The 21,763-nt window shown below is 41.9% G+C and overlaps 1 long non-coding RNA gene across 1 annotated transcript; it reads right to left on the bottom strand.

Moving 5' to 3' along the window:
- Positions 1–16,722: 16,722 nt before the first annotated feature.
- LOC109303385 lies at positions 16,723–21,103 on the bottom strand. Its single transcript, XR_002099084.1, has 2 exons — positions 18,051–21,103; positions 16,723–17,887 (listed from the first exon to the last, which is right to left on the bottom strand). It is a non-coding gene; the product is annotated as an uncharacterized LOC109303385 (long non-coding RNA).
- Between the last annotated feature and the right edge of the window lie 660 nt (positions 21,104–21,763).

Here is a 21,763-nt window from a genome sequence, read left to right on the forward strand (position 1 = left end):
TTTAGAATATGCATACTGTTATATCTCATGCTTTGTAGTTTGGAGCAATTTGAACTCAAATTAACAGAATCCTTTGCTTTATGTGACAAGAGTAGGCATCTGATGATCCTCACAGGAAGTTAAGGTCAAGACTGTATGTGAAGTAACCAGTGAAGCTAATGTTGGAAGGTTTTGAAAACTGATGAGCAATTCTGGGATTTCATGGGCAGCAGAAGTAGCAGAAGGAGACATCATTTATTTATTTATATAGCAAACATACAAGAGGTCTCAGTTATGCATCAGGGCACAACTTTGCCTGGCGCTAGCCCTAATATGTTGTCTGTCACACCGATCCACAATTTACCATGATGACACCCCCCACCCCTAGCTAGCAAGCAAGTGGGCTAGTGAACTATGTGAGCTCCATACTTGAGAGCAGGATTTTTGTCAGGTTTAATGCCATGCTGGTTTTTAAGAATGGAGCCATCAGGCAGAGCTGAGGCACAACATGGCATGCATCACAATGCACACCCACACACAAGACTGGAGATCTAATTTCAGTTCTACAAGCTGTGACAGTGTCCCTTTCAACACCGTTATAATTACACCTGTTAGAACACCACCTCTTTATCCCACTTAATGTATTGTGGCACTCACAATGGTGTTATAATGACAGTTGACAGATCCCCTATCTCTGCAGATATGTTGCTGTTGGTTGCAGGTGTTGCTAATCTGATAATGTTATTTTTGTTACACGCACTTTTGTCTCTGCTAAATGACAAGTAGTAGCATGTACTCTGCTTTCTGGCACTTCCCTTTCAAGCTTCACAGTTGTACTTGCAATTTCACCTCCTGAGTGTATCAAAGTTACGCTCGCTCCTTTGTGATGCGGTGGCAGTTCAATCATATGGAAGGATGTGCAGTGGCATTCACAGGTAGTGATTGGCATCAGGCATACCTCATTATTCTGTCATGGAGTCAGCACGGAAATCAATGGGAAACAAAGTGCAGTCACCTGAAAACGATTGCAAATTTCTTCCTGTTGATTGGTCTGCCAAACCTGTGATAAAAAATGAGTTATGCCAGATGTGGGTACACTTGTGGGTACATTTCCCTCATCAAAATGACGCGTACAGGTGGCAGACACTACAGTACAAGGGGGAACAGAACATTACCTCTTGCCTACAATGGGTATTTGTAGAACTCTAGCAAATAGGCCTACCTGTATAGCACAGTCAAATGCACCCATAGACGCTAGGGTCATTGCTGGCAATTGCACCTGGAGACTTGGTCCCATAAGTATATAGACAGCTAAAACTTGAACTAAAATAGATTGTTGCCATGTAGTTGTGACCACAAGCACAACACCACTATTAGACAAATTTGCATTGATGCCTGAAGTCCACAGCATTTCCAGTCCTACCCAGTAGCTATGATGTTTGAAAGGGCAGGCTGCCATGATTCATTAAAAGAAAATGGTACCCCTTGTAAGACATGAATTCTTTATACCACAGAAACTTGGGCCAGGTCATTTAACCTAGGGAACAAGGAATCGATGCAGTGGCCTAGAATTTGAGACCAAGCCCAATTGAATGTCTGGTCATGTTAATAATACAGTTTCCTATTTTGTCAGATTAAAGATGTCTCCTTTAGCTTAAGTTGTGGAAGACTATTGTTTTTAGAAATGATAGTCCTGGGTCCAGTCCCTGCTAGTACAGCAGTCCCCTCTGAAGGGACTGTAAATCTGCAGCTGTCATATCTCCTGCAGCATGTCCTGCAGTGCTGCTCTTTCTGTTGACTCTTAGCTTCTGTTACCCATGAAGACATGAAGCAGTGGCAGAAACAGAGCAAGGAAATACAGCCAGGTAAAAGAGTACAGCGGTGTCAATGCTGCTTCCCTCAGAAGCTATTTATTACTAGTGAAATGAAAAAGCTATTCTAAAGCCTATCTCAGCATCATCAAAATACCACTTGGATCCAGGAGTGGGAGGCACTCATTTTTTAACTCAGGAAAAGAGCAACTGGACAACGAATTTCTCATGGATTAAATATATGCTACAACCACCTGAAAAGTAACATGGAAATGGTTACTGAAGGACCTGCAAGAACCACAATGTGAAAGTCATCCCCCAGCCTTAAAAATCATGTGGAACATGGAAGAAATTGGGAAAAGATTCATTCTGCAATAAGAACTGCACAGGATAGGTAGTCAGGTGGAATATGACAAAAAAAATGGCCTGTTCTTTCTGATGCCTGATCATGCAGTGCTGCTTTCCAGACTAAGCAGTGATGACATCCTTTATAGAAGTCATAAGAATCCTTTGCAGAAATTCTTTGCTGGATCAATTAAGCCACAAATGGTCAAGTCAGTCCTACTGCATGCTGGTGGTTCTGCCAGCCCAAATGGTCTGTGGGTGCTTGAGCCATCCTGACTAACCTTTCAGAAGTCATAAGAATATTTGAGGATAAGTATGTCCCTAAAAAAATTACCTGGGAAAGCTCTATTTTCTGGAGAAGGACCCAAAAAGAGGAGAATATGCATCAGGGAGGTCTTTATGAACTTAAATAAATAGTTTTGCTCATTTGGAATATTACAAAGGTCCAGCATTCCAAGTCAATGATTTTAGACTGCAAAAATACAAGTTTGTGAAAATCTGTTCCAGCGGCGTAGCAGGACAGCTTCACACCATGGTTGCTGATGGCAGTGGCATGGCTAGCTGCCACTATAACAGCATGCTTCCACCCCCAAAGGTGGTGCCTGGGGCTATTGCCCCAGATATGCTTCCTCAGTTATGCTACAGGTCTGTTTGTGGTTTGGGCAGGATACTAGAAAAAACAATAACCAATACCAAGCAGCAGAATAAACAGAAATGCAAACACAAGATCCCAGTGAGAGACAGAGCTCGTGCAATTGTAAACAACAGAGTGGAACTAGTAAAGAAAAAAGTGCACTCAAATCAAAAGGGGAAAAGCTGTTAAACAAGGAATGATATCAGCAATGCAGTAGCTGGCACAAGAATTAAAAAGAAAATGTCCAGGTTTCAGGCAGAAAGGCAAAGTTTGTAACAAGTGCAGCTACTTTTGCCAAAATATATACACATGCAGGAAAACACAGGCATTTAAGATAAAATGTGAGGAGTCTTCAAATGAAAGGGAAGAGCTAGTGTTGGCCACTCCGAAATGGGATGCTGCAAACTTCAGATTTAGAGGTAATGAAAATATGCACAAATGGTCCTTGTGGGTGCATCTGCTGCAAACACTGCATTTACTTCAGCACGAACTCCGGAGCACTTTGAGCTGGAGTGAACTGCTCTCAGGTGCAGCGTCTGTGTGTGTGCCTGGGGTAGTAGCACTTTGAGCTAGGGCAGAGCATACCTGAGCTGGCAAGAAGGCTTGTGGGGGGCAGGTCAGCCCTGGGCTCCAGGTGGCAGAGGGGCTGGCTGGGACACAAGGGTGCCAGACATGCAGAGCTGTGTGGCTAAGCAACAGCCAGAAGCCTGGTCCCTGCCCAGTCACCACTTACATGTGTGTTTCAGCTCAGTTAAGTACACCACTGTAAGGTAGTGCTGTCCCCAACAGTATTATCCTATTGCAAAGTTAGTCATAGAATTATAGAAAGTTAGGGTTGGAAGGGACCTCAGGAGATCATCTAGTCCAACCCCCTGCTCAAAGCAGGACCATCCCCAACTAGATCATCCCAGCCAGGGCTTTGTCAAGGCAGGCCTTAAATTAATTTACTACACCCTAATACCAGTGCATGTGTAGACTGTGAAGCTTTAGTGTGGAGCTAATTAGTCAACTCCACAGTAAACTGCACATGTAGATGCACCCCATGTGAACTAAAGAAAGAAATGGTGGCAGGTACTAATAGAAATGTAACTGGAAGGAGTAACAGAAAAGGGGAGAAGGTTTAGTTCAAAGGATTCAACTCAAGAGCTCAAGAATGAGAGGGACAATCCCTGGGCTGGCTAGTGTGAAAAAAATTATTGAGGGTGCAGACAGACATAACAACTGAAACATTTCCAAGTGAAACGCACTTGGAAACATTTCATAAAAGAAATAAAAGAAGGACACATACATCCTTGGCTAACATGTGTCCTGGCTGAAAGGTTTCAAAGGCTGCAGCCTCCTCTGCAGGTGGCACTAGAACAGACTACAACAATCAGGGGCTTGGCTCTTCACTCCTCCTCTTTCCCAGGCTGCAAACCAAGAGCCCAGCAGAAGGATAACTGGAAGGCAGGTGGCGGAGGGGTCCACGGCCCAGCTCCTGGTGCTGGGAGTCTGAGACTCTAATTTAATCCTCTCTGCCTCTCCTATCCCCCTTTCAGCTGAGGAGAGAGGTACAGGGGGCTGGAATAGAAGGGCCAACCTCTGGTGGCAGTGGACCCCTCCCCTCACAGCACTTGGCAGGGGGAAGTAGTGGAGAGGGAGGTAAGCCCAGCTCTGGGCCTCATAGGGGTCACAGTGGGAACCCACCAGTGCCTTAGGACTTGGAGTGCTACCCAGTGGCTGGACAGTGCTGCCTCTTCCTCCTTGCATGGCAGATGTAACCTGAAGTGAAATGCACCAGAGTGGTACGTCATGTTAAGAGGTCCTGTTTCGTTTGGAGTGTTTCAAATGCTTCTGGAACACTTCTGTACCAGCTGGACATTTGAAACATTTTAAAGGCATATGAAGCATTTTAATTATGTCTGCCCACACCCTGAATTGCAGTAGCACACAGAGGAACATAGCCAGTCTTCAGTTTACATACTCACACGGTGCTTGGCATAGTAAATAAGGGGGTTACACCTCTGTACCAGGCATGAATGAACTAACTGCATCATTGTGAACACATGTTAGCAGGAAAAGGTGATGTCCAAGATAGAATTATGGGAGGATGCAAAATGTTTTACTAGCCTTAGAGAGAGCGTGCAAGAGAGATTTAAGAAGAGCTGTGAAATGTTAAGAGCTGTTGGCATTACTCACAGAATATAAAAAGCTTGGGGAAGTTGCTTAAGAACTGTACTGGAGAAAAGAGGAGGGCAGGAAGTGGAATCAATCCTGCTTGGACCCCAGCAAACTTTCAAAGGAAATAATTTCCATTTGACTGCAAGGTCTATAATGTTTACTGAGAAGGTAGAGGTCAAATTCTTCAGCAAATTGGAATAACTTTCAGGATTGTTATCAGGTTCCTTTGGGCACAGAAATCTCTAAGGTGTGTACTTTCAAGCTAATGCTTTTTCTTTGGACTGCCAACCCTATTGGAGATATTTCATGGTACAGGGTCCCAGACTCACAAAGCACTCACAGGAGTGAAAATCTATGATGATCATGTATCACAGTGGGGCAGCATACCTACTGAACTTACCAGACCATGGAGGGTACTAAACATACAAAGGGACACGATCTTAAATTGAGCAAAGCTGCATGTCACTGGCAAGCAACTTAAATTAGTTACGTAGCACAGAAATTGATCACAAAGTGAATGGTGCTAGATAATTTGAAGATTCAAGCAATACTGAACAGGCGGGCAAACAAAGGAATTCAGAGATTGCAAGGCAAGTTGAAGTAGGTGAGTAAATCCAGACCCAAAAGTAAGCTTAAACAACTACCAAAGGAAGTCCCTTTACATGGAGAAGGGATGAAGGAGATAGAGCAGAAGAGATATTCCAAGGAGTTGAAACATTTACTAACATCATAATCAGTGCTGGAATTCTGTGCCATGTTGAAAGGAATTGCATTTTCACAGATGGAACAAAAAGGAGGGTTGGGCACTGTTTTGCTCTGGACAGGGAGATGAATGGACACATTGTGACGGGGCTGTCACAAGGCTGGTCTAATCATTGGCCCGCCCATCTGTCTGTCTTGGGCAGTCCGCCCACCTGCCTTTGAGGCAACTAAAATAGATGTTAACAAGTGGGGAGGCTGCCCATTTACTACCCGATGCCAAGGACATAATGTACAGCTCCTAACCTCCCCTTATATTGTGTCCCATACCTTGCAGATGGCATCACTATATGGCTCTGGCCCCACGCTGGGCCCCATTACATTCTAGTCTGATATGTTAGAACCCGTCCTGAATCCCTCCTACTCAGGCAGCCTAACCTCCGCCATCCTGCAGGGCTGCAAATTCCCTAGACCCCTTTCCCTCTCAGCAGTGGCCCCCTCTGGGACCTTTGGCCTTGTAGGACCTGGCCTCACCTCTAGGCCAGTCAGAACTCCAGGCCCTCTGGCTCTGGCCATCCCTCATGATGGGCATCCTTGTCCTTTGACTGTTCTGGTCCTGGCCCCAGCATTGATCAATCAAGTGTTTCCTGGCTAGGTTCTTGAGCAGCTAGCCCTCCCTCTCATAGGGGTCTGCCTTCTCCGGCCCCTTTGGGCACCTGGACAAAAATTTATGATTTTTCTCCAGGCTGAAAAAGATGTTAAATTACTGAATTGTAGTACAGCTCACTCAATCTCCAAGACAAGACTGTGCAGAGTCCTTCAGACCCACCTATGTGTACCCTGCTCTACGCAGCCCACTCACATATGCCCCTTCACTGGGGCCACTAGACCTCCCCTCACTGGTGTACTAGGTCATACACCCCTTGGGCCCCTGATGACATGCCTGGACCCCTCACCTGTCCCCTCATGGGGGCTGAGACTGTATGGTAGCCCATACTCGCCTTTCACTAGGGAGGCACTGGTGTGGCATTTCTTGAGGACCAGCCCGACACAGGCAGCCCCACCACACAATCCTTCGCAAGCAGGGTGTAGTTTTAGGTCATTCCCCAGGACCAGGAACCTTCTCCATCCCCATAGTTCCTACCCTTAACCACCAGGTGCTTTGTGGGGGAGTAGCTCTGGCTAGCAATGTTATCCCTTTGGCTCCCTCCAGCAGCTAGTCGCTGAGCTCTGAGGGTCTGGGTTTATACTGAGTCTGCTCAGCCCCATCCTCCAATCTAGGAGCCCTCTTGCAGTTATGTGGCCACCTCATTAAGCCACACAGCACCTGCCGGCTGCTCAACAGCCTGCTCAAGCCTTGTAAAGTGGCAGGCACCAAAGGTGTCCTGCTACACACCTGTAAATGCATGTTGTAATAGCCATGGTAATGATAGAGGACATAAATTAAAAGGGAAAAAGAGATATTGGTCTTTGAATGCAACTAGACCAAATTTTATGGTTTTTCTCCAGCCCCAAAACTGATGCTACACTTTGAATTGTAATACACAAGAAAGGACACTGAGTAGTACCACTAAGGAGACAGCGATTGCTTTAGTAAGTATGGCAGAAGTTGGAAACAGGGCACCACCCAGTAACTACAGGCATACTGTTAAGTGTGTGAGTTCAGCTTGATGAGAGACGATCACGTGATCTGGAACTCATAGAAGCAAGGCATATGAACTTGATAAAATATATGCTGTATCTTCAGCGATACGGGATGAGTTGGAAAGAAAATACAGCCTAGATGAAACGCTGCAAGTGATAATCAAAAAGCAGATGATGGAAAAAAATCAACCCTTTCTACCTACATAGTCCCAGCATGAGTTTTCAGTTACTTGGATATTATTCAGGAAAAGTACAGGTATTGTATTTCCCATCATGATAAGCAGTAAAATTCATTGTTAGAAAGGGGAATGGAGAAAGTCTTATTCAGGGTTTGAATTACACTTTGCCTCTTGGGTGGGGAGCCTGCAACAAAAATTAAACCAATTCATTGATTAACAAGACCACCTAAGTGAAGGAGCAGTCCGATCGGAGACCCCCCCAGGTTATGAATCTTCAAATCCTAGAGGGGGGCTCATCCACAAGGGAACACTGATGCCATTGAAATGGGATGCAAAGGAGGAGCCTTCCTAAAGAACAGTGGGGATAACAGAAAGAGCAGATGAGCTCATGTAAATTACCAACAGTTCCCCAAGACAAAGTCATATTTCCTTTGCTGACCCAAGAAATCAGTTTACCTGATCACAATGGACCATTTTTGGCAACTTTCCAAAAGTACTGATACTTGATAATACCACAGCTTCACTTGTGATTGGGCAAGTCTGAGCATCCTGGAACTGCAAATATGGTAATAATGCCTCAGATTTCAGGAACAGGAAATCCCAGGACTTTGCTAAATCATTTCTGGGCTTTAATATAAGCCCCTGGCTCTTTAGATACCCATGCTTCTTTAGAACCAAATCTGCTCTGGGTATGAGTGGTGGCCTGGCTGTGATCACTGGCTCTGTATGCTGCCTTCTTTCTTTAATGAGTGAAATCTGGCTTGAGACGCTCCTGTTTTGATCTATTCAATGTCACTCTTAAACTCAGTAGATTATGTTCAGACCACTCGGTGATTCTGCTTAAAAACTGCATAATATCCCCACTCTTCAGTTGCCTGGAGTCCTCCTTCATGAGTTGTCCTACAGAATCACAGGTCTTGCCAAGTTTGACAGGTGGTTATTGTTCTCTGGTAGTAGCTGCTGGATTTGTTTTTATAGGAATTAGGACAATTTGGGATGTTTTCTTTAAGTGAATATAGTAGCCTGTAATTTCATATATTCGTTTTTGCCCATTTTTTCTGTATGTGCCAAGAATTTCCTTTTTATAGAAAATGAATATGCATTGATTTGTAGTAAAAGTCTTTGCTGCTTTTAGCTTAATATGGAGAAAATAGCAAGCACTGTCACTATGAAAATCAACAGCTTTAGAATTTGGGCTAGGATTCTGGAATGAGCCAGAGGCATCTAGGTACCCAAATTCCAGAGGAACGCAGTAGAAAATGGGCATCTGACTCTTTCAGGTTACTTCGCAAGCTTCATCCTTAGAGTTTGAGAATAACTTCCAGCAGCATTTTAGCAAGAGTTAGTAATTCCTAGTGTGGGACTTCCAGTTAAGCTAAGCACCAGTTAAGATAAGGCTCTGAAGAGGAGCTTGGGAAGAGCAGGCCCCACTGATCACTGAATCACCTGATAAAAAAGTAAAAAATAAAAATAAACACTAAGAAGCAAAGAAGCTGGTCCAAACCAAGGAGTAGCAAGCAGTAGCTGGATGACTCCAGAAGTGATGTAAAAAGTAAGAACCCATTAATGAGGCAGAGATAAAAAGAACTAAAGATCCAGGTGTGCAAACTTGGCAAAAGAGTGAAGCAGAAATGGACAACTTGACAGAAAGTTAGAAAAACCTTAGCATGAGATTAGGGCACTTCAACTATTAATACAGGGGCTGTAAGCCTTGTTTTTCATAGGGACGTAAGGGCATGGAATTGATGCACAGTGTTGCTACCATTGTTCTGGGAAGTTTTACTGATGGGCTGCCTGCTAAACAGACTAGCTTCTGTACTGTCCAAATGACAGCAAACCTCACTGAGCTTCTGGCACTTAACATGAATTTGAGTCACTGTTGCACTGCACCCAGGCTTCAGGAGCACTCCTGGAACACAGTTCCAAGCGGCCTGAACACTGAGAGTGAAAGCAAGCAAGAGGCCACCTGAACACCCCCACACCTCTGAACAACACATAGTAAATATTTATATAATCGCACATTTTCTAACACTGTAAAATGTAAAGTTAGAGCTTGAAATAGATAATCCTACTGCAGCGTTATGATGTAAAAGAAACTATAGGTTTTAACCAAGTCTAATTTTCCTGCGTGAAAGCTAGGTTGAATTTGGACAAAGGTGAGACCTCATCTACAATGGGGATTAGTCCTAATCCATATTCCTAATGCACGCAGAAACCATGGTGAAGTTTATTTTGTTTTCAAGCCATTTCTGTTTCTGGCTATTACCATTGTTTTTCTTCTGTGCCTTTTCAAAAGTTTAACTAGGCCAAATTCTTGGGTCCAGCTTCAGAGATTTGCAAAGAAGCTGAAAAACTGCTCTAAAGAGACAGTTCAGGATTGCCTCCATAGAAGACTGACATAAAACTGAAAAGCCAAAGCCAAACACAGCATACTTTCAGTTCTTTGGCTGGCACAGCCCCTATGGCATAACTGCAGCTGGTGCAACTTGGAGTAGCCCTTAATGTAAACTTGTTGGTGTATCTGATGGACTGGCTCAAGGGTAGCTGCATGTGTATGTTCAGCAGGTAGTCCTGTTGATATGCCACTGACAGGCATCAGTTCTAGAACTCCTGTAAGGCTAAAGATGTAATACTATCTTTTCCTTATATGGTTTGCATCCAAATTTTGGCCGCTATATACCTACCTACACTTCACCAGTCACATAATGCAATTTATCTTTAAGGCTTAATCTCTCTTTAAGTTTAGTTTTGGAAATGATCCTCTTTCAACTATCAGTTTATCTGAACTGGCTCTGACCACATACTGCCCCCGCCCAGGTTTACTGACACATTGATCCTCATCACCAGTTTAGCTAAACTGATGGCTAACACCTGATGGCTGAAATGGCATTATCTCCAAGTGTAGATAAGTTTATCTCCAAGTTTAGGCCTAAATCTGGGAAGTAGGAAAGAAGTGGTTAATTGTTTGCAGCCTGTCTCCAGGACAAGGTTATACAAGAAAATCATCACTGAATTGCCACTGAATCTCTGGAAAAAAATCAAGGAAAAGGAAGTGTTTGGAAACATCCTTTTCTTTGCTAATTATGTCTTGCAAATCCAACTTATTTAGCAATTCCCTGTGCATACTCACTGTAAGAAATAATAATAATAAAAATACCAATGAAATGCTGTATATGGAAACTAATTAGTAAGCGTTACAGCATTCCTTATGTATGTTTACCAGACTGCAGAGGGAATGCTCAGCTCTGTGTGCTGACAGCAGATGAGTAATGAATGGAGGCTCGACCTCCTTTAAACAGATAATGACCCAACAAATTTAGAAATCTGTAATGATAAAAAATAAAGCAAAAGGCAAGGTTCTCTTTCCCTCTCATGGCATGCACACGCAGAGCCTCTATAACTAAATACTTATGTAAGAACATCTAAAAACCCAAAACTAATACTATCCTAAAATTTAACAGCATAATGCCGCATAGCAGTAATTCCCTTGAAAGCAACTTGATGGAAACTTTCTCAGCCTTTGAACAGCACAATCAGGATTCAAATCCTGGAAGAGTGGCAGTGAAGGGTCTGATTTTGATCCCAGGCCTGTATTTGGTGTTCACTGTATCTGGCAGACCTGGTATGATCGTGTACACTGTGTATCTCATAAAATCAAGAACCTTGTTTAGGTATACATAGGATAGCTGTGATCCTTATTCAGCAGCTTGTATTGTGAAGATAGCCTTTGGCAAGGGCCTGAAATTGGGGTTTGCTATCTATAGCAGTGTTAACAATTGGATGTTAACCAAAGGATATTGAATCAGACCTTCAAAACTGAAGTCCTAGTTTACCTGCCTCATATTGAAGAGACCAGGGTATATTCTACAAGAGTAGGAATTCACCTGAAACATCTTAAATCAAATTTCTTAACCCTCCACTGTTGATTAGTACGTTGTGCCCCATCTGGTTGCTGCTCTCCTGTTCAAGAGCCAACAGCATTTCAGTAGAGCTGCCTGAATATAGTTTGCAAGTCATATTGGGATTCTTGGATGAAAATTACTGCACAAGTGCAAAAAAATTGTTTGTGAAGCCCCATGAGATTCTTTGCAATGAAAGCTGCTGTGCAAATGGCAAGTTACTGCTGTTATTATTTTATTATTCATTTGTATTGATATTATCTGTATACAGGTACCAAAATACTTGGTTCAATTAACTATGAAGTCACTTTCTGCTTCATTTTCTAACTCCTACTTTGCTCCTGAATCACGAAACCAAAAAGCCCCTAATTAACAGTTATAGTCCAAGACTGTACCTTAACCTATTTTATAAATTAAAGCTAACCCAGATTACTATAGATGGTTTATAGATTCATAGATGCTAGGGTTGGAAGAGACCTCAACAGATCATCAAGTCCTACCCCCTGTCTGGGCATGAAAGAGTGCTGGGGTCAGATGACCCCAGCCAGGTGCCTATCCAGCCTTCTCTTAAAGACACCCAAGTTAGAGGACAGCACCACCTCCCTTGGAAGCCCATTCCAAATTTTAGCCATTCTTACTGTGAAAAAGTTTTTCCTGATGTCTAGCTTAAATCTGCTCTCTGTCAGTTTATGACCACTGTTCCTTATTACCCCAAGATACGCCCTGGTGAACAGAACATCTCCAGTTCCTTGCTGTGCCCCCCTAATGAATTTGTAGGTGGCCACAAGGTCACATCTTGGCCTTCTCTTGTGGAGGCTGAAGAGGTCCAGGTTCCTCAGTCTCTCCTTATAGGGCTTGGCCTTCAAGCCCCTAACCATATGAGTGGCCCTCCTCTGGATCCTCTCAAGGTTGTCCACATCCTTCTTAAAGTATGTCACTGAAAACTGAATGCAGTACTCCAACTGCAGCCTGACAAATGCCGCGTAGAGGGGAAGTATCACCTCCTTGGTTCTGTTTGTCATGCATCTGCTGATGCATGGCAAATGCTGTTCACTTGTCTGACAGTTATTGGGTAGTTACTGTTTTTTCTTCTTAGGTGAGATTCAATGATGTAGTTGGCTTGAGTGCTGTATTATCCTTTTTATCATAAGCTTTATTCTTCCTTCACTACCTGTAGTTGGTCCTGGGTATGATCGTAAACTGTGTCTGATTGGAGGGCCTGGTGGCAATGTGGTGGGGCTACTCATGGTGGAGTAGCTCCTATAAAATGCCACAGTGTTGCAACTTGCAGAGTAAGGCAAGTGTAGGGCACCTCAAAACCCTAGTCCCCACTATCTTGTGAGTACTTCTTGGTTGAAGAAAGGCTAAGAGATATCACCCTGACAAAAATGCACCCTTGCTGAGGTATTAGGCAGTCAGCAGTTCTTACCTGTTGCTCTCTGGCAGAAGCTACAACCACTGAGGCACTGAACGTCTGGACTCGGTCTGGCCTTTGGATTCTGTCTCAAGAAGGGATGGTAGGTCTTGGGGAGTCTCCATTCCTCATACTGTTGCCTGGGCCTACGCATCAAAAGTCTTGTCATGGTGGTCTCAGGACTCCATAGAAGTGAATTCATCAGGCACCTGACTAGACTTCTTACAGGTACCCCATGATCCAGAGGATCAACCGTTTCCTACCTGTAGTGCCTTATTCAAACAAATCAGCATTTTCCTTTTCCTTGCTCCAGTATGGTCTGCCTTGAATTTATTCTGTACTTAATTTGCTCTCTTGTAATTTCTCTTCAGGTGACTATGATGCCCTGTGTATCCAGTATGACAGTATCTATACTGCCAGTTCTTTGGCCCACACCAAATCCCACTGCAGTGGAGCTCTGCTGTATCTAAAGAGCCAACTGCAGGACCAGGACTTCCATAGCTAGCCAAAAATGATTTGCAGAGCTCTTTTGGAAATTGGATGCTAGCTCAGAGATTTCCGCTATGGTGTTTCTACCCCAAATGTGTCTCTCTCATTCCATCAGTTGCCTTTTGTGTGTCACCATACATATGAGGAAATGAGCATGGTGCAACCAAATTCACTTGTTTCTACCCACCAGAAGCCTGGTGCGTACAGCTGGGTGACTTTCTGAGGGGCAGGGGAAGTGTAGAGAATCCTTTTTTAAGGTGAATTATCTTTAACTGTGTTAATACCCTTTTATACTTCTTATTCAAGTATTTTCTTGGAAGTGGTATAGCCCAAAAATGGCTGTAGAAACAGCAATTTTTAAATAGTTGTTGGCAAATAGTTGGGACAGTGAACTATGAATTCATGCACAGGATTGTTAACAAACAGAAATTCACTATTACATTCACCCTCTTGAGGAGGAAACTCAGTACCCTATATTCTCTACAGCCAATCAAAACTACCTTATATGCTTTGAATATGGAATATGTATATATTCCATATTCACAATAAACTGCTCATGCATAATTTACAGACCAACAGCAATTCAGTGAAATTATTCAGCAATTAATTTAGAATAATGAATAAATTTGAGAAAAATCGTGATCTACTCATGGACAATTACCAAAGAGGAAAAACTCCCACAAAATTGATCAAATGCATTATTCACTGTCATTGAACATTATTCACCTGGCTGTTCTCCCAAGACTCAATATGTAAATCATGTCAGTCATAAATAGGAAGAGACTCATTTGCCAAACATGTTGAGTAGTAGCAGTGGCGCTGTGCTAATGGCTACCATTTTATCACACTTTTAGCACTAAATCAGAACCTCACCTATTGCTGAATGGCATTGAATGGGTCCTTTACAGAGATATCTAAACAGCTAAAGAAAGGTTTTCAGATGAACCACAGATAGCTCATGTGTCCACTAATGATTTATTCCCTTCCCATCATTATTGACAAGGATAAAATACAGTATCTCTGAGCTGAGGTTGTCTAGCCATTATAGTGCATAAAATATTGATGCAAATTAATGTAAAGAAGCTGAAGTTCCTGTAATTCTAGATAGATAATAAAACTTCTTGATTTCTTTTAAAGCCTAGTCATTAAAAATGAGTACCAGGTACCAGTGGGGAATTGCTGCTCTTGGAATAGATCACCTCGCTAGTTGTACACCTCGATAAACTTTAACTGTAATATCAGCCTATACCACCAGATGGCAAAAGAGTGTCATTTTTCACATGTGTAGCAGCTGTGCTGCTACTTCCAGCTCCAATTTATACTCAAACTTATAAATCCATGGGTATATAGGCCAAAGTTTTGTGTAGAAAGTCTTAATTTTCATAAAATCCTCTTCTGTAGTTTCATAATCTCTCAGGCATTGTTATGTCCATCTCTGCACCTACTACCCTTCCTAATTCTCATGTATCAGATGGACTCAAGTACATCACTAATGTGCTGAAGAGCGTACTCCTATGTTAAGTTAGTTGAGTAGATTTTGAATCTGAACAGATCTTTGTAGATGACTGTTACCATATTTTCTTGCATACAACACACATTTATTCCTCAAAAATATCAGCTGGACATTTTTGTGCATGCTATAGGAAATAAAATTGATAGAACAGTTCTGCCAGGAGCAAAAGTGAAAATAAAATGTACATGTAACTCACAGGGAACAGAACAATGAGCAGGTTCTGGTTCCTACCTGCTACTGCTCAGTTACTTTCTACAAGGAAAGATCTTTTTTCTTCGTTCTGCCTTTCAGAAATCAGGACTATATATTATTCCACAGCATGCTGTGTGAGAGAAAATACGGTATTACTATTTATTTTTTTACGGTAGCCCCTAGGAACTCCAGACATGGAGCAATGCCGTACTGTGCTACTTGCTATATAAAGCACAGGGAACAAAAAAAGATATTGTCTGGACCAAAGAGCTTAAGGAAGCAAATCTGTATAAAGACTTGTATTTTCTTCTTCCCACAAAGGAAGCAGTTTTGCATTTGGGAGTCCCATAAGGAAACATTTTTGCTTTCAATTTTGCATTGGCCTGTGTGTTTCAGGTTTGCTTATGGTGTAAAAGAAGATATCAGCTATGGATCCCCAGAGTTAAGAATCCTGATTAAGACTCTGTCCTCTTTTTTGTATGCACATCATGATCATTTACAGTAATGGGCCTATTCCTGAAGAAAAATGACCAAAGTCTATTGGACTGTGCAAGTCTAACAAAGGAAAATGCTGATTTATTTGGGGGCCAGTACATTATACTTCCAGTTTGTTGTAAATAAATTGTGGGATGTTTGGATTAAAGTGAGTATGCTGCATGCAAATAAGATCATCCTCACCATTTACACTCCAGCACATCCATTTTGAGGGAAAGTCTGTGCCCCCACATTTTGAGTTGGGCTTCAAAAAGTTCCTTGTGCAGTTTCAATGTGGTGCTGGAGATGCACAAAGTCCAGGGCAGTATTTAAACTGCTGCAGTTCTTGGAGAGGAGAGATGATAATTTTGATGTAGTCTAGAATTCAGAGTAGGGAGCTGAGGCAGAAGAAAGCCTGTCTTGGGCACTGCACAGCCACTAAAGAAGAGTAAAAGTGAGGAGTCACTTTAACAAATGCAAAGTCCAAGACACTAATGTTCTTGTGGGCTAGAACAACATATATTGCTTTCAGCTGGTTTGTGCCTTTAGCAGGTATGATGCATTACACTTATACTCTGCTATTTGAATAATGCTTTTTCACTCTGTATAAACCAACTTATAATACCAATGAAAAAATAGCCATGGACCATGAAACAAGTGGGAATGGATAATCAATTTTTATCGCTAATATTGTGGGTAAGACCAATAACTCTGAGTGAGTTATGAAAGTCTTCCTCTGCTCCAGGTAGATGTGTCTGCGTAGTTAATCTCCTTTTACCTTACATTTTAGTCCAGACTAGTAATGGAAGCAGTGGAGGGTAACATTTTAAAACTAAAATCTTACGTTGCACATATTTCTTCTTTAAATTTAAGAATGTAAAATTCACAGAGTTGTGCTGGCAGCAGATGCATGGTAATAGTAGAGTAGAAGAATCTTTCATCTTTAAAAACCTGAGTCCAAATCAAGCTTAAATAAGTGACAAGCAAAATGGGGCTATTGATTTCAATCAAGTCCCCATTTGGCTATGGCTAAGCCACCACATAATAATGCTTCAGCACTTAAAGGGACAATGCCAACTGAAAGATAATGCAACATTGAAAACTGTTGGTTTGTCGACATCCATGCTCGATGAGTGGAGTTCCTTCTGAAACCAAACACTGTTCTGATCACACCCTGCATACCAGACAGGTTTCAAACCCTCCTTCAGTTTCCTTCCAGCTGCCACTCCACAGAAGCCCACCTGGTGAGCTAGTCATCCCATTTTTGCCAGGAAATTTGATATTTTTTTCCCCAAATCAGAATTAAACTACATTTTTCAAATAGCAAAATCCCCTCCAAAATAGAATTATCTTTCTCTGCGGAGTCCTGCACATTGGTAATCCTTAATGTCAATCTCCTCACATAAAGTTAAATGTATCACAAGCTGTCAATTGTATCAATATCAAATGATGCTGATATCAGTAGTTAGGATATGACTGTTACCTCTGTAGCACTATAAGTGTTGCAAAACCACTGCAAACCCTGAATAAAACAGGGTTAATGTATCTTGAAGTGACAGGATCAGACGTTAAAGACTGTATTTGCAGAGGGCTCACAACCATATTTTCAAAGGACTTGGGACCAATTTAGGCTGGATTTTTACAAGAACTCAGCTTCTATTTGAAACTCTTACACAAGGTCAGATTTTTACGTGGCTGCTGCTACAGTTCCTGACCTTAAAATCTGGTCCAATCTGACCTGCTCAGGACCCGCTCAGGAGCTAACAGCAGAGCTGGAGAGTGGTACTGAAGAGCCCTTGGCTCCTGCCTTCTCTTGAATCCTTCAGACTGCTGTGCATCTGGCTCACTGCCCACACAACATGCGCTGCTGTCTGTGCACACAACACAGCTAAGGGAAAGGCTCAACGGCTGCCCAACTCTGCATTTCCTTACATTGGTGGATTTATGTCTGAAGTTTAATGTTCCTAAATGTCATTCTGAGTGATTTTATAGTGCTAGGTTAATAAACTGCTTAGCACCACAGAGATACTGAACCGTGCATTGCTCCAGTTGCTAGGGTGAGCGCTCATTTTTTATTTAAAACCATACATGAGAAGAGCAGATTTTAGCTTCATTCTGAGGCAGCCTTACCCCATGAATTCACATTTTGAATTAAAAAAAAAAATCTTTCTTCTTGTTCTTGCCAATGATGTTTAGTTCCTGCTAACCCCTGTCTCTTTCCTGACTCGTATATCTCCAGAGCCCATCACTACAAAGCTCTGCCCATGCATCTTGAAGGAAAGTATGAGAGAATAGCGAAAGAGCATAATTTACGCTGGACAAGTGCACTATGCAATTATTTTTATTGAGTTACATGGGAAAATCTCATCAGTTCAGAGTCTCTTTGCGATGACTCAGACTCAAAATCCTCTAATGACTCTTATGTTCAACACTAATTTATTATCAGTCAAGAAACCTCACCTTCCCTGGAAATCTTCAAGAGGAGACTGGATAGGCACCTGGCTGGGGTCTTATGACCCCTCCCACCCCCAGTGCTCCTTCCTGCCTATGGCAGGGGGTCGGACTAGATGATCGGTCTAGGTCCCTTCCAACTCAGTGATTCTATGATTCCGTGAAACAGCCTCAGAACTGAAGCTATTTCTCTTTTCAGTTTGGAGATAGGAATAGACCAGTGGACTGGACTGAGCCTTGGACAAATTTGGATCAGGATAAGAAGTTCATTAGGCACACTGTCTCCAATGCAACATGAACAGGATTGAAAAAGTTTGGATTTTGTACATATATTTTGAAAATAAATTTTAAAAGAACATTTTTTAAAGTTCCAGTTTGTTGCTTCAGTGCTTTGAGAGCTAAAAGATCCCATTTTAGAAGCATTTGTATAGAGGCTGCAGAACCTTGGACATGGTTTGGGACATCTTTGGGGGAAGCACAAAGGGGAGGTGGGGAACATAGTTTGGAATATTTCCTGACATTAATGGGTGTGGAGCAATAATTTACAAAAGAAAAGAATAAAACCTTCTCAAGGGGGATACCCATTTACTTGGTCCGTTAATTTGTGTGAAATAAAAAACAAACAAACCCAAGTAGCTTTTGTTATAAGTTTCCCCCAAGGGACTCACAGGAGATAACCCATCAGTATTTTTGTATCTGACCCCAGTGCTTATGAGTAGGCATCCCATTTTCTTCCTTGCTAGCCTAACCAGAGTTTCCAGAAATATTCAATAAATCAAGAGTTAAAAGGAAAGAGTAGATGTGGGGAGCAGCTGTTTATTATCTGCACATCTCTGGAGAAGAAAATCCACACTGCATTTCCATGCCCACTTGAAATAGAATGCGACCATGACCCTGCAAGTGGCTCTTCTTGAATCGTTTCCTGCATCGTGTCTTACTCCAGTATTTTAATTGTTTGCTTACATCAGTTTCACTTCACACTATCACTTGTGGTGTGTAGGCGAATGAGGAGGCTGAGCTTTAAATAATACAGCACATGATTTTTATTTGCCATGTGGAATGATATTTTTTCATCTGATTTATGCCCCACCTGGACAAAATTATTTTTATGGCAGGCTTATTTCATTTGCTTCAGCACCCTTGCCTAAAAAAAATGAACACTTGTAGTCTGCCAATGACGGCGGACATTGAAATCAGGTTTGAAATGCACATTTATTACAAGGCTTAATTTCTTTCTACATGTGCAAATGAAAAATGCCATTGTCATAAACTAGCAAATGTGAGGTAATCCAGGAGAGAGTGGGCTTCAATCTCTTCTCTTCCTGAATACTGATACCATAAGATAAATTCCCTGGCAGATATAAAACACTGCACTCGAACAAATGCATTTGGCTGGAGCACTAGCCTAGGTTTGCCCTTTTTAGAGCATCATCAAGAAGCATGACCTGGACCACAACGAGATGTCATGGTGACAGCTTTGCAAAACTGTCAAAACAGTTTACAAGATGAATCACAAAATCTACTCAATTTTCACCCTCTACGATAATCATGGAAAACTAAATGGTATGTTACTCACTATCAAATTAAATGAATTGTCTTGGGTAAAGAGGCCGGTATTGTTTCATAGGAATAATTTCCAGTATTTATCATGAAAAGTGCACATGCCATACACATGTGATGTCTTTGTTATACCAATCCAGAAAATAATGCAGGTGATCCCATGTCTGGAAAAGCCTGAATAGTATTATTGTTGCCAACCTGTCATCCAGAAAAGTGATGCTATTTATATAATCAGATTTTTAGAAAGAAACTGCATAACACAAAAGTGCCTGGCACAATGGGCTCCCAGTCCTGGCTCTGGCCTTTTGATGCTACTTTAAAACGACTAATAATAATAAACCCATAATCATCACACTAGTCAGGAAGGCCTGGCTCTTTTTCTGTTATCCTCCTTAGCCATGCAACTTTCTCCTGCAAAAATGCAGCATAATTAAAATATACAACATGAAATTCTTTATCAGCTCTGAATACAAAAGAGATCACTGGGGAGTTCCTTCCTCTTCTGCTTCTAGCCCACAGCTCCTCTTAGGGTATAAGTATCCCAGCTGACCCAATGTCCTTACCAGAGAAGGCAATAGTCATAGTTTCTTCTGCTATGAGGTTCCACAGACCAATATTATTCCTTCCCCCAACCGGGTCCTGTTCTTATACCTTGCTTTGCAGGCTTTCTGAAAATCCTATGACCAGTTGAGCCAGCCTGTGTAGTGTACAAGGGGTGCTGATCTCTATTTGAGATCCTGAGATCTACTCTGTGGATAGCGAGTACAACTTGCTGCTAGAAAACTAACCAATCTAAGATACTTTTTCCTGTAAAATTAATTTTAAATTTGAAAAATAGAGTTTAGCTTGCAATACGTGCACATTGTATTTATGATTGTCAAAATGGCATGTGGCTTTTGAAGGGAACGCAGACTTTACGTTTTTCTCTGAATACTCCAGGAGCAGGGTAGGCTCCATCCAGAATCATAAATTTGCAATCATGAAAGACAGAGAAGACAGTATACAAAAGTTACAGTAGATGGTGCTAGACAGGTGCAAAAGACGTTAGACAGTCATTTGAGGATACCTGCAAGATTTACCCCTAAGCTAAGCGGTTTAGAAAATGTGCAATTTAGTTTTATCAGTTCAGGAGGGAGATTCAGATAAAAACAGTTGAGCTGGTGAGATTATTAAATACGAAACCCTATGTTTAGACAATGCTCACGTTATTACATAAACTGACAACAGGGAGATGTACAAATGCCAGCTCCAGCTGCACCCACATAATCACTCTGAAATCAAGGATGGGGAAGGGGAGATTAACTGAGGGCAGAACTTTGTCTAGGCACTTTAAAATTAAAACTGAGGTCAGGCTCCATTCTAATCCTACTTTGGGAAGCAGATTTGGGGAGGGGAGAGAAAAGGCAGAATGGTATAAGTTTTCATCAGAATGGGAGGCGTGGTTTTGAATTCCCTGGAACCTGTTGGCGTGTATCAAACTTTTCATGCTATATAAACACAGAATTTTGTATGTAGTTTTCAAAGAAGGAAAAACCTTTAGAGGTTCCATGTGTTTCTATCATTTGAATGTGTATTTGCATAATATTTCTGAAGGCAGATAGTTCTTCAAAAGAGATTAAAGGCTGTCTTAGAGTTGCAAGTGTTACATTCAAATGTGTAAATCAGCACTTAATATATGGATATATGGATATATGGATATATGGATATTAAATAGTGTTGTAGTAATACAAAGGTTTATTGAGAAGGATTATTCTGTTGTACCAATAAAGTCTCTCATCAGCTTACATGTATATCTTTTTTTGTTAGACCATGTATGCTGCTGGAAATACCTATGTGCATTTTTGGTAAGGCAGAGATTTCCATGATTTCTTGGTGGTTCACATGGTTGGATTTATATGAGGGTTAGTTATTAAACTTGAATGCATGTTGTTTTCTGGCTGGGGAATGATAAAGATATTAAAGACAATGTTCCAGAAAGTGCACAATAGCCGATATTCAAGTACTGATTGCTAGACTGCAAACTGGCCTGCAGCAAACTAGGCTGCAAACTGGCTCAGCATTATGTCACTGCACAGTACCTCTGCATTGCCACACTAGAAACCTTCATCTAGGCCTAACTTTGGGCTCTCACTTACTGGCATCTGCCAACCAGGGCAAGGATCAGAGTGGAGGTGACACTCTGAGCCTCTAAAGGAGAAAACTGCATGATGTATCACCACTCACAAGCACCCGCTGGAGAGCTGTTTCAAGTGAGATTATAGTCTCAGAGGAGACTCTCATCCCTCTCGGTCACAGGGTTATTATGATGATGCAGTTGCAG

Source organism: Gavialis gangeticus, unplaced genomic scaffold (assembly GCF_001723915.1).
Source record: "Gavialis gangeticus isolate Ggan-Ray unplaced genomic scaffold, GavGan_comp1, whole genome shotgun sequence".
NCBI lineage: Eukaryota > Metazoa > Chordata > Crocodylia > Gavialidae > Gavialis > Gavialis gangeticus.